Consider the following 15,573-nt stretch of genomic DNA (forward strand, 5'->3'; position numbering starts at 1 on the left):
GTAAAGACAGAGTAACATGAAGGTAAGAAGGTGATCAGGGAGAGGTGATGGCTGAGATGTGAGGTCAGGAGGCATAATTGGCCATCCATGCATGAGTTCAAAAGGGGAGATGAGGAGGGTTTCCTTGGAAGAGCTCTTAGTTGCAGGAGAGCCAATGGCAGGAGTTTCATCCAATCAGTATGGAGTTCTTGGGAGAGTCTGATAAGAATATTTTTGAGAGAACAGTGAGTTCATTCGACCTTGCCTGAAGACTGGGGATGGTAGGGGATATGGAAACACCAGGGGATGTTAAGGACTTTGGCTAAAGTTTGTGAGATTTGAGAGGTAAATTCAGGGCCATCATCTGATTGAAGGGAGGTTGGAACTCCAAAACAGGGGTGAGGGGTGGTGGTGGAGGGGGGGGGGTGGGCAGTCTCCCTAAAGAGGAGATCAGAAATTGTCTGTGATCTTTTATTAGGTAGGGTAAGCTTCTATCCATCCTGAGAATGTATCTACAAGAACAAAAAGGTATCTGAAATATCTAACTGGGCATGTGGGTGAAGTCATGCTGCCAGTCCAATCCATGGCTTGATGAATGGGGAAAGGGAAATTCCAATGCTCGGAGGTAGGACTAGAAGTTTGACATTTTTTACAAAAAACAGTGATAGTCTTTAGATAGGGTAGATCCTCAGATGTTAGCTGTAAATAGGTTTTAATAAAGTGAGACACAGCCTGGCTATTATAGTGAAAGATCTGGTGAAGACAGGATAGAATTTGTTGAATATCTGGGGATGGTAATGAAAATGTAGGTTGTAAAATGAGAGTGCCTTGTGTTGTGTGAGGGGGACCCAGGCACTTGAGAACTTCAGCTCTAGCTGCCTCGTTAGCCTGGTTATTTCCCTTGGAAATAATAGAATTGTTCACTTGATATGACTGGCAGTGGATAATTCTTATAGCTATGGGAAGGTGAGAGGCCTCTAACAAGGCCATAATTTGGTCTGAATTGGTTATGGACTCTCCTTGTGTCGTTAGTAGCCCACACTCCTTCCAAATAGCTGTATGTGATAAGAGAATGTGAAAAACAGACCTGCAGTCTGTATAAAGGTTTAGGAACTGTCCCTTTGCTAGTTGAAAGACATGAGTTAGAGCTGTTAATTCAGCCTGCTAGTGTGTGGTTTGGGCTAGAAGGGTCTGTGCCTCAACAGCTCTGGTGTCTAAGACATTAGCATATTCTGCTTTGTGTACTCCTTCATTTAGGAAGGAGCTGCCATCTGTGTATCATGTATAGGTAGCCTGAGTAGCATTCCCTCATGGATATGCATAAGATGAGGGTCTCAATGCAAGAATGAGGTGGGGAGTATTCTGGGATTGGTTGGGGCAGGAGATTTGAAATGTTAAGAGGTGGACATGGCTAAAAGGTAAGTGTTGTGTTCTCTACCAATGCTACCTGAAGGGAGAGAACTTGGGAGGGGGTAATGTTTGGAGACTCCAGTATATTCAAAGTGGGACAGGTGGTGAGGATAGAGGACAGTAATAGGTGACCTAAAGGTTACCTTCTTTGAGTCACTTATGAGAAGTTCAGCTGCAGCCAGAGCTCACAGATGAAGTGCCCAACCTTGGATAGTGTGGTCTAATTTTTTGATAAGTACGTGATGGACGCAAAGGAAGGTCCCAGTTGGTGACCCAGAACCCTGAGGGCATATCCCTCTTTTTCAGTAACAGAGAGAGAAGGGGCGAGTTAAGTTCAGAAGATATAGGGCCGGAGCCTGTAAGAAGGCCTGTTGAAACTTACAAAATGGCTTAGTAAGGGGTTCCAGAAGAGGTTCATGTGAGGGGCCGAGGGCTGCCTTATATAGGGGAGGAGTGAGGGGCTGAGGACTGCCTTATATAGGGGATGAGCAAGAAAAGAGAAAGAAGGAATCCAAGAGTGTAAGAAGCTAGCCATCCTGGGAAGGATAGGATTTCATCCTTGGTGGTGAGGACTGTGAGTGACTGAAGTAAGTGTTTTCTATCTTATGAGTTGGAGTAATAGCTAATCCCAGATAAGTTACCTGAGGAGTGGACAGCTGGACCCTAGAGGGTAAGACCCTATATCCCCGACTGGGCAGGAAGTTTAATAAGGTAGAGGTGTCTGCCTGGCTAATTTGCAGGGACAGACCACAAAGGAGAAGATCATCTACATATTGTATGAGTTTGGATTTAGGAAGAGACAAAGAGAGTAAGTCAGAAGCTAGAGCCTGGCCAATTAAATGTGGGCTGTCCTGGAATCCCTGGGGTAGGCAGTCCAAGTGAGTTGGTTAGAGATGTGGGTGTCTGGGTCAGTCCAAGTAAAGGCAAAGATATTTTGTGACTGGGGATCCAGAGGAATAGAAAAGAAGGCATCCTTGAGATCTAGGACAGAGAAATGAGTGGTCTCTGAGGGGATGGTGGAGAGGGGAGTACAGGGATTGGGTACTATGGGATGAAGGAGACTACTGTAGAGTTGATAAGTTGAAGATCCTGAACCAAGTGGTAAGTTCCATTAGTTTTTTAACTGCAAGGATAGGGGTATTAAAGGGGGAAAAAGTGGGGTGCAGAAGAGTCTTTCTTTCTTTTCTTTTTCTTTTTTTTTCTTTTTGTTTTTTTTGAGACAGGGGTTCTCTGTGTAGCTTTGGAACCTTTCCTGGAACTCACTCTGTAGCCTAGGCTGGTCTCGAACTCACAGAGATGTGCCTGCCTCTGCCTTCCAAGTGCTGGGATTAAAGGCGTGCACCACCACCGCCCAGCCTGAGTCTTTCTTAATAGATCAGAGATGGAAGGGTTAAGTCCTCTGAGGCTTTGAAGGGAGAGCGGGGGTACTGAGTCTGGGTTATATATTTGGTGGGGTTTTGTAGTTGAATGATGAGAAGTGGGTGATGTTTGGCTATAGAGAGGTTTTGAGTGTCCCATACCTGGGGATCTGTCTGAGAGGCTGGCAAGTGAGGAGATGTGTCAGATTGTGTGGTTTGAAGAAGGAGAAGGGGAATGGCTGGTGAGCCTGGGGTCAATCAGATGTGGACAGCAAGAGAAATAGATCCTCCCACTTTGGCTAGGAGGTCCCTTCCCAGCAAGAGGATGGGACAGGTTGGCACAATTAGGAAGCAATGGGTAAGGGGAATATCCCTAAAGATACAGCTAAGTGCTGGGGTTTGGTGAGCCTGGTAAGCCTGGCTGTCTGCCTACTCCAACAATAGAGGAATGAGAAGGAGAGGTGGGTCCCCAGGACTTAGTCAGGACTGAAAAAGTATCTCCAGTGTCAAGAAGGCAGAAGATGGATCACCTTGATACTGTGGTGACTACCCAAGCCTCCCTGTTGGAGATGGTAGTCGTCAGGCCAAGGAAGTCTGGGCCCCCTCATGACTGGACTAAGGAGGTCAGATGAAGGGCGATCTGGGCTTGATGTCCTCATGCCACAAGGGACGTGAGGACAATCAACACACCAATGTCCTTCTTGATGTCACCCTGGACATGGTCCGAGGTGGTTTATGAGGGTTTGGACAGGCCTGGGCCCAGTGACCCTCCTGACTGCATTTGAAACAGGGATGTGGATGTTCTCAGCCTTTGGGAGGCTAGGGAGGCTGGGCTTTTGCTCTGGCCAGCTGAGAGGCCTTAGCCATCATCAGGTAGTTTTGTTTGGGGGCTTTTTCATCCCTCCCATGCTACACCTTGGAGGCTACAGTTAAGACTTCTGCCTGTGGAGTGAGGGGTCCTCTCTCTGCTCCACTCCAGTGAAAGAAGGTCTTCACCCAAACCTCATTGAAGAGATTTATTGGGAGAGAAGAATCCAGGAGAGTGGCTGCCTCTGCCAGGGTACAAAAAGGCAGCTCCCAACTGAACAGGCACGGGGCTTATATAGGGCTTCTTAGGGGTGGGGTTTTTCCAGGGTGAAGGCTTTTTTTTTAATTCTTTTTTTTAATTTTTATTTTATAATTAATTTAATTTTACATATCAGCCACTGATTCCCCTGTCCTCCCTCCTCCCACCCCCCAGCCTTCTCCCCCAATCCACCCCCCATTCCCACCTCCTCCAAGGCGAGCTGTCCCCTGGGGATTCAGCTCAGCCTGGTAGATTCAGTTGAGGCAGGTCCAGTCCCCTCCTCCCTACACCAAAGCTGAGCAAAATGTCTCAGCATAGGCCCTAGGTTCCAAAAAACCAACTCATGCACTAAGGACAGGTGAAGATTTTTAGGGCGGCAATTGATTGAAATTCAATCCCCTGAGCTTGACAAACTCAGAGATTGGCTAGATTTCATGTTCAGGAATTGGTTGATTTTTTTGTGCTGAGTTGATCAGAGGAAGAGTGTATTATTTTGGCTCTGGTTTCAGGGCCAAAGTGTGTTTCTTTGGGTCTAGTTTCAGGGTCAGGGTGTATTTCTTTGGCTCTGGTTTCAGGGCCTATTGCTATCTAGAAGTGCTAGCCTCTAGGCAGCTCAGGGCTCAGAGGGAATCCATGGACTGAAGAAGCTAAGACTTTAACCTATCTGAGGGGGTTAGGGAAGAAACACTCACACATTCTCTTGATCATTTCCTTCTTTATTCATCAGCCTCTTCTGATGGACTGACTAGGCTGGACTCGGCTGGCTTGGGTTTGGCTGGCTTCCCTGGGAACAGCCATACAAAGGTGTATTAATAGACTGTTACAGAAAGAATTTCCTCATACCAAGGTCCCTAACCTTAATTTACATGCCTTACCGAAGGGCCTCCATGACTCTAGTCTTTCATTATGCATTGTGTGTAATACACAACAATACAAGAGCCCCAGGTGTGTCTGAGGTGTCTTGTGACCAAGGTCATGGGATGGCTGAAAGGCCCCCTCAGCATAATAGTCATTGTTTTCCACAAGGATTCTTTAAGGTCAAGGTACTTCTAAAAACCATCCATTCATTCTACTCTCTATCCCATACAATGATTTTGCTAAATTCTTACAGAGTACAGGCAACATGTTTTTCATCTCCCTTACATGATTAAAAATGAAGTCCTCCCAATATCCCATGTACATTTATGTCTAGGTAACTTATTGCAGATCAACAGAGCATAAGCACACACAAAGCATCTTTTCACAGACAAGAAAGTTAGTCTTAAAAAGAATCCTAGAGGAACCAAAAACCTAAACTTTTGCACATAAAAGACAATCAGTCAGCTGTACTTCAGATCTTTAGGGTGTATACCCATCTATCACTAGTTTCTTATATCAGGAGATTGAGGGTAGGAATGGATACAAGGAGTTAATCATCATCTTTGGTCAACAACCACCCTTAACAGTTGGACTGCTTTGTATTTTTAACCTCACCTATGTGTCCTTATGGGCATCAGACTGTTTCTCTGTGTGTTTAAAGTTATTGTCAAAACATCTGATCTAACCTGAAGTTATTACAGGGCTTTGCTTCAGCCAAATGATGTACACAGAGGCCTTCAACTGTATCTTTTTAGCATTTAGAGAATTAGGGCCAGCCTGTCTGGAATTCAATTCTTCTCCTAATCAATGACCTGAGCTGTGATCTAAAGCAGCTCCTTAGGTGGAACTCATAGTGAAACATATCCCTATATATACTTTTATTCATCAAGGCTCTGTGTAAGCTAACGTTATTATTATCAATTAGACAGCACAGCCTAGGGAGGAAGCCATCTTCATAATAATTTGCAGGTAAAAATGCCCAGTAGAATGAGATGGTTCCATGAGATAAACATATTACCTTACAGGCGGTGGGAAATTTCCCCACGCCCAATTCAATCATGCCAGATATCAGAGAGAGACAGCAACAGCAAGCATGCAAAGGGACAACAGAAGCACATTCCAGGGTCTGTGATCTCAGGGGCCTTGCCTGCCTGAGAATTATCTATCAGTGGCTTGTCCCCTGGTAGGCCGACACCCTGAACCTCAATTGCCACCTGTTCCCCCCCCCACACACACATGGCTACTGGCTCTGGTTTCAGGGTCAGGGTGTTTTTCTTTCACTGGCCCTTTTACCCTACAACATGACTACCTTAACGGGCCACCAGGGACACCGATACTTACATAAATACTGAGTGACTAAGTAATACAGGAAGGACAGGACACGGGGACAGACCATGATCTTAGGATCAGGCTGCCCAGATCTGGAAGACACTGTGTCCTTGGAGTCAGTCATCACCTCTGGCTCTTACAGTCTTTCCACTTCCTCTTCTGCATTTAGATCCCTGAGCCCTGAAGAGAGGGGTTTGATGAAAATGTCCCATTTAGAATCCAATGCTTGAAAGTCTTTCATTCTGGGCAGCACAGTAGAGCTGACCCTGTTGAAGGGGGCACAGGTAAGCTGGCCCCAGAATGTGAGCATGGGAGATCTGGCCCCACCCCTCATCTGCCAAATGGTTGAAGAAGAGATGCCTTCTCCACCCCTAACCCCTACCCTGCCCCTCACTGCCTGTGCCAGTTGGGAGAGCTGGTCCTGAGGTCATAAGAGCTGGAGAGCTGTGTCTGCCCCTCACCAGCTGCAGCACTCCAGAGAGTGGTCCCTGCACCTCACCTGCACCACTGTAGAGCTGGCCCTGGTGGTGTAGATGTGGGTGAGGGGAAACTGAGGGCATAAAAGTAGGAGAACTGGTCTGCACCTTGCTTCTTGTTGCATAGGGTGAACGAGTGGGGCAATGCTGGATTGCTCACCTTGGTGGTGAGGACAGGGGAGATCTGGTGGGCTGACCAACCCTGCAACTACCCAGTCCCAGAACCAGGGCTATGAGTTGGCCCACCCCAACATCCAATCCGTCTACAATCTGGATGCATATGAAGGGGTGGGTCCTGCAGGTCCAAAGCTGCAAGATCTCCAAGGCACAGGGCAACAGCAGGATAACCAATAGGAGCCCCAGTGAGGGCCCAGTATCGATGGTGTTGCAGAAACCAGAAACCTCGAACCAGACCAATGACTCTTTGCAATGAGCACTTGCAAGTAAAGATTCATAGACAAAGGGGTTTACTGTGTGACTCACAGCGTCACACTGCGGCTTCCACCATGAGATCTTTCTTTTTATTTTTTCTTTTCTTTCTTTCCTCTTAAATGTTATTCTATTTTATTTTGGGGGGAAGTTGCAAGGGCAGAGGGTAGATAGGAAGGAACGGGGAAATGAATAGGATTGAGATGCATGATGTGAAAGACACAAAGAATAAATTAAAAAAAATAAATAATAAAAAGAACATTTCTCACTCTCTGCACATTGTCCAGCTGTCTCTGTCAGTTATATACTTTTTACTTTAATCATAAGATAATCATATAAATCAGGCACTATTATTACTTTGGAGGATGAGGAAGGATGATTACATACATAGTTGAGACATTCTTGAGCCAGTGACATTGATCCTGGACTTGTTTGGGACAGAGCCTGGGCCCAGCAGCCCTAACAAGCTGGGTTCGGGCACTTGTCCTCAGTAGATCAGCTAAAGAAATAGGTAATAATGAAAAACTGAAAAGTGGGATTTATTCAATATGACAACATTCAAAAGAGGAACAAAGAAAGATAGCCAGTGGCCCCCAAGCCCATCAATAAATCTGATAAATAGATAAATACTAAATAATAAATCTGACAAGTAAAAATAAATAAATAAATAAATAAATAAATAAATAAATAAATAAATAAATAAATAAATAATAAATGGAAATAGGTATGCGTAACTAAGAGTTCTGGTCAAGGTAAGGCCCCAGCCACCTTTGACACACTGTCTAGGCTCTCATCTGTCCTGCAAGGGGGTCTGACAAGTTGACAGTCTCTTTTCTAGAGACAAGCTCCTTTTCTGGCTGACCTCACCTTTTCCTTCTCTCAATCTGACTAGGGAAATTCCTTGGCAGTCCATTTTCTCTATAGTCTGATAGCCAAAGAGAAGGCAAAGTCCCTCTATAGAATGTCATCACACCTGCTGGGACAGTTCCAAGATCTAACTTCAAAAAGAAAGAGATTCTGTTACCCTACATCATACATTATTATAGTGCATTAGTCAAGACTGGTAGTTTTCATTGCCTCCAATTTCCACAAGGTGGCAGGTCAACTTCAAAGCCAAATGATTGGCTTTGTGTCCAAACAGCAAAGCCTACATGCTTGAGAATAGCTACTCCAAATAGGAACTACTTGGAAACATGTTTCACTGAGTGTATGTCATGGTACAGGCATCTTACTGTCACTGTAAACTGTTTCTCAGTGGAATACGTGGATTATTTAACTCAGTCCTTTGGTTTCCAGCATTCTCTGTAAGTCTGCATGTGTATGAAGTACATACTAACCCTGCCAAGGATCACCTGCACCAGTGAGTATCAGTAAGTCAGCTCACTGAGCATTGTGGTTAGTCCCTGAAGACAGCCAGCTGGACGGAGTCCTGGGCTTGGGTTATGATGAACTGTAGAAGGCAGAAGACTTGAGAGCAAGAATATACTTGGTCTAGAGATTGGGTGTTACAAAAATGTCAAATGAAGATACTGGATAGAAGATTCTCTAAGAACTACTTGTAAGGGCTTCTGAAGGAAATGTTTAGGTAGTGCAACCCAGGCTTTTCTCTTGTGTGTCCTCTGCTGTCCATTTGCATATAATTTGCATACCATGTTGACAGCCTCCAATTTCTGCAATTATAATTTGTCTTGAATGCATTGGCCTTGGAATCAGATTGCCCTGGACTCAAATCTTGGCTTTCTACTTACTACAAGAAAATCAGTACATAATTGGCAAATACCCTTCTCTTTACAACCTGATACTTTAGCTAGGAATAATAGTACTTACCTCAAAGACTGAGGAATATTTAATGGCATGAAGAATACAAAGGATTTAGCTCCATAAAAATTAGTTAGTGGGCTAGGGACATGGCTCAGTTATTAGTTGGTAAGGGCTTGCCTAGTGTGCACAAGGCCCCCAGTGTAGTCTCTGGTATTGCATAAATGAGCATAAGTGTTCAGCAAACACCTGAAGGGAAAATAAATAAGAATTATTTTAGTCCTGCACAGTAGTAATATCTCCAAGTTTGACATTGGAAGTCTTTGGGGGAAATATTCCTTTGATAGCGAGTCAAATATGTACAGTTTGGTGATTGCAGGGTCAGACAACAAACAGGTCCATGGTCAAGCCAGGGGGCATAGGGTTTTATTGTTGTGAAGAGGTGTGAGGTTTCAATAAGTCAGTTTAGTGTGCTTAGCCCAGGGCCTGCACCCTGTAAAGTGCTCTGTAAATGCCAGTCATTGTTCTCTGGTTTCGTTTGGAAAACTTACAATGGCTTGAACTCATTCAGTTGGGGGATGTGGAATGTTGCAAAGTTCTCTCGAGTTTGCCATTATGAGAAAAGATAAAGCTGACCTCCCGGCAATTCCCTGCTTACCAAGCCTTGCCTTATGAAGCATGGAAAGTACCCCAAATTTCTTTTCAAAACTACCCAATTAATGAGTAGACTCAGGTCCTTCCACTCACTCTCTGGATATCCCCCAGTCCCGGAGAACTAAGTGAGTGTTGGTTGCTCTGTACTTAAGCCATTTTGCTGGTCCGTTATTTCTTCCAGTTAAAGTAGCCTAGCTTGGTGGAACCCTCTCCACCAGGAGCAGCCCTGCTCAGGGGCTAGAGCTTGCAGATTTTTCCATCAGCTTTCCAAGGTCAAAGAGAGAGAATTTCAGAGAAGGCCAGTTACCCAGTAGCATTTATGTTGAATAGCTGCTGCAGCACACTTGAAAAAAGAAACGTCAGACACCCAAACCCAAGCCACCCAAACAGTCAATCGAGCTTTGTGTTTGTGTGTGTGTGTGTGTGTATGTGTGTGTGTGTGTACAGACCACACTGTGCATTCAAGGAGACTGGCTGTCAATAGCTAAGTGTGGTCTCTTTGGGCAAAGCTCTATTAACAAGACTTTTTAAGATTCGTGTTGCAACAAACAAACCACAGTCCAAAGAGACTTTGCAGAGACAAAGTTTGCAATAACACAACAGTTGTGCTTTGTCAGCTGACACTGGCCACCTGAGGGGGTGGTGGAGAGAAAGCTGAGAATGGAGAATGACTGTTGAGATCAGCCAGCTCCTGCATGAAGGAGCATGCCCCATGGAGGAGGAGGAGACAGAGAACAAAGGGAGAGACACAATGAGTCTCAATTAGCACCTCCCTTCAGAGTACCAGGCACACTGGTCCACAATGTCTACCTCAGATGGCCTCCACAGAGTTCCAGTGTGGAAACATCTACTTCTTTTGTGTTGTGTTATGTTAGAAAGTCAAACCCACCAGAGAAACACCCACATCATACATTGCTAATTCTATTTAAGCAGGTGTTGACTGATCTTGTCATGTAAAATGTTGGTTTTGATCATTACCACTCTAAGCAAACTGCCCTAGACTTTTATTCCTTCAATACTTATGGTGTGGTGGCCACGGGTGAGGAATTGTTGCTATGTACTAGGGTTATGAGGCTGAATAAAGCCATGCATTTCCTGGTTTCAAGGGATTGCTATTCTGTGGACAGAATGTTGTGTTTGAGAGAGTACAGTAAAGAAACTGGCAACAGAAACTGATGACATGACCATTCCATTAGGGAGAAGGTTTTTATTGTGGGTACGAAAGAGAAAAGATCCAGAACTATCTGGAGAAGTCCAGAGCAGAGAGAAAAAGAAGTAGACAGGAAGTGGCCAGCAAGGTGGACTTGGCCAGGGCTGAGAGAGCGGGAGAATAGCAGGAACAGAGGAAAAACCTTGCTATTAAAAAGAGAACAATCATGTGTCCTGGGAAGAGGGAGTCTGGAGAGACTAATGTGAACTTTGAAATGTGTAACCAGTACTGGTGATAGGGACTGAGGGAACCTGGAGGCTAGTGTGAGCTTTGACATGCAGCCACAGGTACATGTCAATGGAGAGTCATAAATCTCTTCTGCCAGAGGTAAGGGAAATGACTCCTTTTGGTAGATGGGAACCGGTTTCACAAGTTCCTGAAGAAATGCTGCCTTTTATCTAATCACCGGAAATCCTACAGTCCAGCTTAAGCTGGTTTCTGGATATTCGGACAGCCTGAGACCTAACTAATGTCACCAGGGTATTTGGGCTACAAGCCTAGCAGTCCTCACAAATGAAGCTTGGCCACCCATCCACATTATTCCAATTAAAGAGACAACTGTGAAATGTAGAGATGGGAGAATCATTTAAGGTAGTCACATTGGGAAGAAGAAAAAATATTAAGGTCTAGTGACTCCAAAGTCTGTCTTTGGGTCATTGATAATGAGATTTAGGTTTAAAGAGAAGACAAGAGGTATGCGTAGCTAATCAGTCTTGGCCAAGGTGTGGTCATTGACCCATCACTGGTTTAGCTCCAACCTCTCCTACAAGATGATCTGACAAATTGTTAGACGGTGTGAAATTCTTTCCTGGGAGACAAGTTCCTCCTTTGGTACGGGATCTTCAGCCCATCCCTTCTCTCAGCATGAGATGCCTGGGGAAAATCTATTCCTTGAGGTCCATTGTTTCAATAGACCAAGGGAAGGGGCATAAATGACTCCTCAGAGCACCTTCCCTCCTGCCAAGAAAGTTACCTGGAGAAGGGAGGAGTCAAGATAGCACTGGCTGGTTAGCAAGGCAGAACGGTACTTGTGAGGAGGGGCAGGATGGGTTTGCTGCGGAACCTCAGACATGGGTTTGCACACTGTTTGGAATTTGCAGAACTGAAGCATTAGGTGTCTGGAGGGATTGCTGGATGTTGCATGTACACACTCAAGGCAAGCACCCTGGCGCTGAACGACAGCCTCAGCCCTCCTTTTAATTTGTATTTTGAGACAAGATCTCATTAAATTGCCCAGGCTGAGCTTAAATTCACTATGCAGCCTAGGCTGGCCTGCACGTGTGATTCTCCTCCGTCAGCTCCTGTAACTAGTGTTGCAGTCTTGAAGTACCAGTCCTGGTTCCATGTAGGATTCTTAAGTTCAGTGGTTAAGTCCACGGTTAGCCCGATGGAGGCCCTAATTCCAGCTATGACTTTACTAGCAGTGTGGTCATGCATTGTGGCAAATTATTTAAACCTTTTAGTCCTCCAGGTCCTTACCAGGGAAGCTGGAATTATAGTAATTAAACCAATCTCCTAGGACTACAAAGAATGAGAGAACTGATGTAAGTACTCAAAACTGTAGTAAAATGAATGGGACTGGACGATGCCATTAGAAACGCTTCGGACAGCTGTGCACACAGAGGTCAAGGCGGAGCTAGAGACGCACACAACATAGAAGAGATGCTTGTGATATTGCTCTACACGGGGAGAGGAGGACAGACAGAACAATGGGAGAACAAGACAGACAGACTAAAAGGAAAAGAATCTCGGTGGCAATCGTTTCTCTCTGGGTCATAAGACTGTATTTCATTCCTTTTCTTCTGTTGGCATCTTCTGCGTTTTCAACAACTTATGGGCTTCCTGGTTTTATTTTTTTTTAAATGAAAAATAAGACAGCTTGTTATCAGAAGGAGCCTGTTTCCCAAATGAAGGATTAGTTATGTCAAGGAGGGTGTCACTGGGGTGTCACCTTTGAACTGAATGTTAGGGAAACTGATTGGCAGGGGTTTGGAAGACATAAAGATTACTAGAGATTACAGCTAGCTCCCTGAACTGCCTCAATGATGAATTATTTGATTACATTGGAAAATCATACTTCAAGTTGCACACAGGCCAAATGGGCTGTTAATCTTCAGGAAAGAGGCCTTCCCTGGGGACAATCACAGAAGGAATTCCAAGTTTGGACTTGTTTGGGCTTCTCACTGGCGTCTGCTCTTGTGATGGGGTCCTGTCTGTGGACGTCAGCTAGAGGCCAGCTTTCTCCTGGAGCCTGCATGGTGAGGAGCCTTCTGCCAGGGTGCAGGTACTAACAGAAATCAGATCTGTGCAGACCAGCTAGGAAGGTGGGGGCCCTTGGGAGATCACGTGCACCCAGAGCTCACTGCTTCCCAAGTGGGTGGTCCAGTCAGACTGCCATCTAGGAACATTTCCGCTTCGCAGTTTCCTCACCTGAGATGTCAAATTCTTAAGTACCAGAACATCAACAGGTGTGACCACCACGCCTAGGGTTCCTAATAGTTATTTATTTCAGATGTGTTGCCGGCCTCCAGCTTAGCCTAATAGGAAGCCTATATCACGTGAAATGCCGGGAGAACGCATCCAGTTCGCTGGGACATGTTTCTGTAGAGAGGAGTGGTGGCAAGAAGTACAGCAATTGTGTTGTTGGTGGAGGGCTGGAGCCTCACGCGGCCTCAGCAGTCCCCAGGAGTTCCCTTCCCCCTTAGAGACTCCACTCAGGTAAAGGTGGATCCTCGGCTTCACATCAGGCAGAGAGGAGTTTCCAGGTAAGCCAGTAACAGTATGAAGCAGCAGTTTATTTAAAGAAAAAATTTTGAGTTCTCTCTGTGTAGCCCTGGCTGTCCTAGAACTCTCTCTGTAGACCAGGCTGGCTTCGAACTCAGAGATCCTCTGTCTCCCGAGTGCTGGGATCAAAGGTGTGTGCCACTACTGCCCAGCTTTTATTAAAAGATTTTTAAAACAAATTTAATAGAATACTATTTAATAGAGAGATACACAATGAAAGAGTGAGACACACCCATGTCTGCTTCTCAGAGCATCCCATCTCATCATCTTTACAAAGGTCGGAGTTTCTGAAGTGTACCTAGCAGGGTTATAACTGATAAGAGCTTCTCTATGCAGGATGTTAGAATGTCCTCGTGATAAACAGCTAATAATTGATTTGCTCATGAGACTCTTGGGAAATATTCAGGAGAGAAGTGAAGCCTTGCCCCAAGCCATGTATAACTAAGCATTAAACCTGGTTTGCTGTGTTGTTGTTGTTGTTTTAACATTCTTTGTCATTGTTGCTTTGGTTTGGTTTTGTTTTTTCCAAAACATGGTTTCTCTGTGTAGCCTTGATTGTCCTGGAATTCACTCTGTAGACCAGGCTGGTCTTGGACTCATAGGGATCGACCTGCCTCTGCCTCCCAAGTGCTTGTCTTCAAGTGGGCAACCTTCACAGAAAATGCTGCTAATTATCCCAGAATCCTTAATATTCAGTTGGTTTGAGGCTTCAACCAGACTCGGGGAAAAGGGGCTCCCTTTTCTTCCCATGTCCCCAATTTTTCTACCCTGCCACCTCCTCCTTTCCCTGCCTTCTGTCTCCTCCTAGGTCCTGCGTTAGCTCCTGGCTAACTCCAGCACTTGTCAACAACACAGAGAAAGCTGCTGAGCTGTTTGGTCCGTTTGCAGTTAATTCAATTACAAGGCGTTCCCTGGCTACCAGATAACAAACTCTCCCCACTCGGTCGTCCTGCCTTCCTTTCTGTGTACTGAGTTACTAGTCTGGCTGGACCAGGTGCTGCCAGAAACTTCTGGGAAGTCCAAAGTTTCCCAGGTTCAGAATCCACCCTGAGAAAGCCCCCATGAGGGCACACCACAGATCCTTCTGTTTCCACCTCTGGGCGCTGCGGTTGTCCAGCTTCTCTTGGGATATTCTGGACTTTCTTGATATGGTTGGCTGATCTTTCTTCAAGAAATGTCTTTCAGACCTTCCCCTGAGGTATAAAGCAATGACTAGGGTTCATTCTGAGCTCAAATAGCACCATTTTACTGTATAACATTTGACAAGTTACTTGGCCTTACTCAGACATCATCTTTCCCTAGTTCTAAGAAAGGAGAGAAAATGTATCTAATTCAGAAAAATTGTAATTTATAAAAATTACCTGGAAGGCTGAGCTTCCAGGAAAGAGAGAATGTTTAGATAGTGGACAGGAAATATAAATTAATATAAAACTAAGCAAGATGGCAAAATTAAAGCATCTAAGACAAGCTCTGAGACATGGTAACCCCTGGTTCAGGTGCCACCTCCTCTCAGCTCCCCATCCTCTGTGGCTTTATAAGATACCAATAGGAGATTATTTTGACACAGGATTTAGTATTTGTTTCTTGGAAAACTGAGAGAGGGTTCCAAATTCTACATAAGACCCACACAGTACTTTCATATCCTAAGTTCCAGCATATTCTTGACTTCCTTGCAAAGAGGGAATTTCAGCTTCGCTTTAGATTTTGGCTTTGTGACTTCACAGGCTCCTCTCAATGAACTGACCAAAAGATTCTGGAGTTATCACCTTGCATCTTTTCAGGGCGTGTTTTTCAGTTTGGATACCATCATTCTTATCATGCACTATGAGCAATTAGTATACGTCATCTCATTTCAAGCTAACAACCCCATGAGGAAGATAGTATTTCCATTTCACAGTTAGCAAACTAAATCTTGGAAATTTTAAGATCATTCCAGGTTACATGTCTGGGCAGCTTTAGAACCACTACACAAACATAGATTTCTATAATTTTAAAATCACTAAGCATTGAGAAGCTAGGCAGCTGATCAACATCTCTGAGTGTTTATTTCATCTGAAAAATTGAGTAGTCATATCTATTCAGGCCGCCAATATTAACTGAAGACCCACTATGTGCAAAGAATTATTTTTTATTAATATTTTGATACTTTTAGAATTTCATGCACTAGTATTGTATTTATATCATTTCCATTCCTCTTCTCCTCAACCCAACTCTTCTTGTGTACCCCAACTCCCTCTCAAATTGCTGACTTCTTTATTATTG

Source organism: Peromyscus californicus, unplaced genomic scaffold, assembly GCF_007827085.1.
Source record: "Peromyscus californicus insignis strain IS unplaced genomic scaffold, ASM782708v3 Scaffold_13__1_contigs__length_99412109, whole genome shotgun sequence".
Classification (NCBI taxonomy): Eukaryota; Metazoa; Chordata; class Mammalia; order Rodentia; family Cricetidae; genus Peromyscus; species Peromyscus californicus.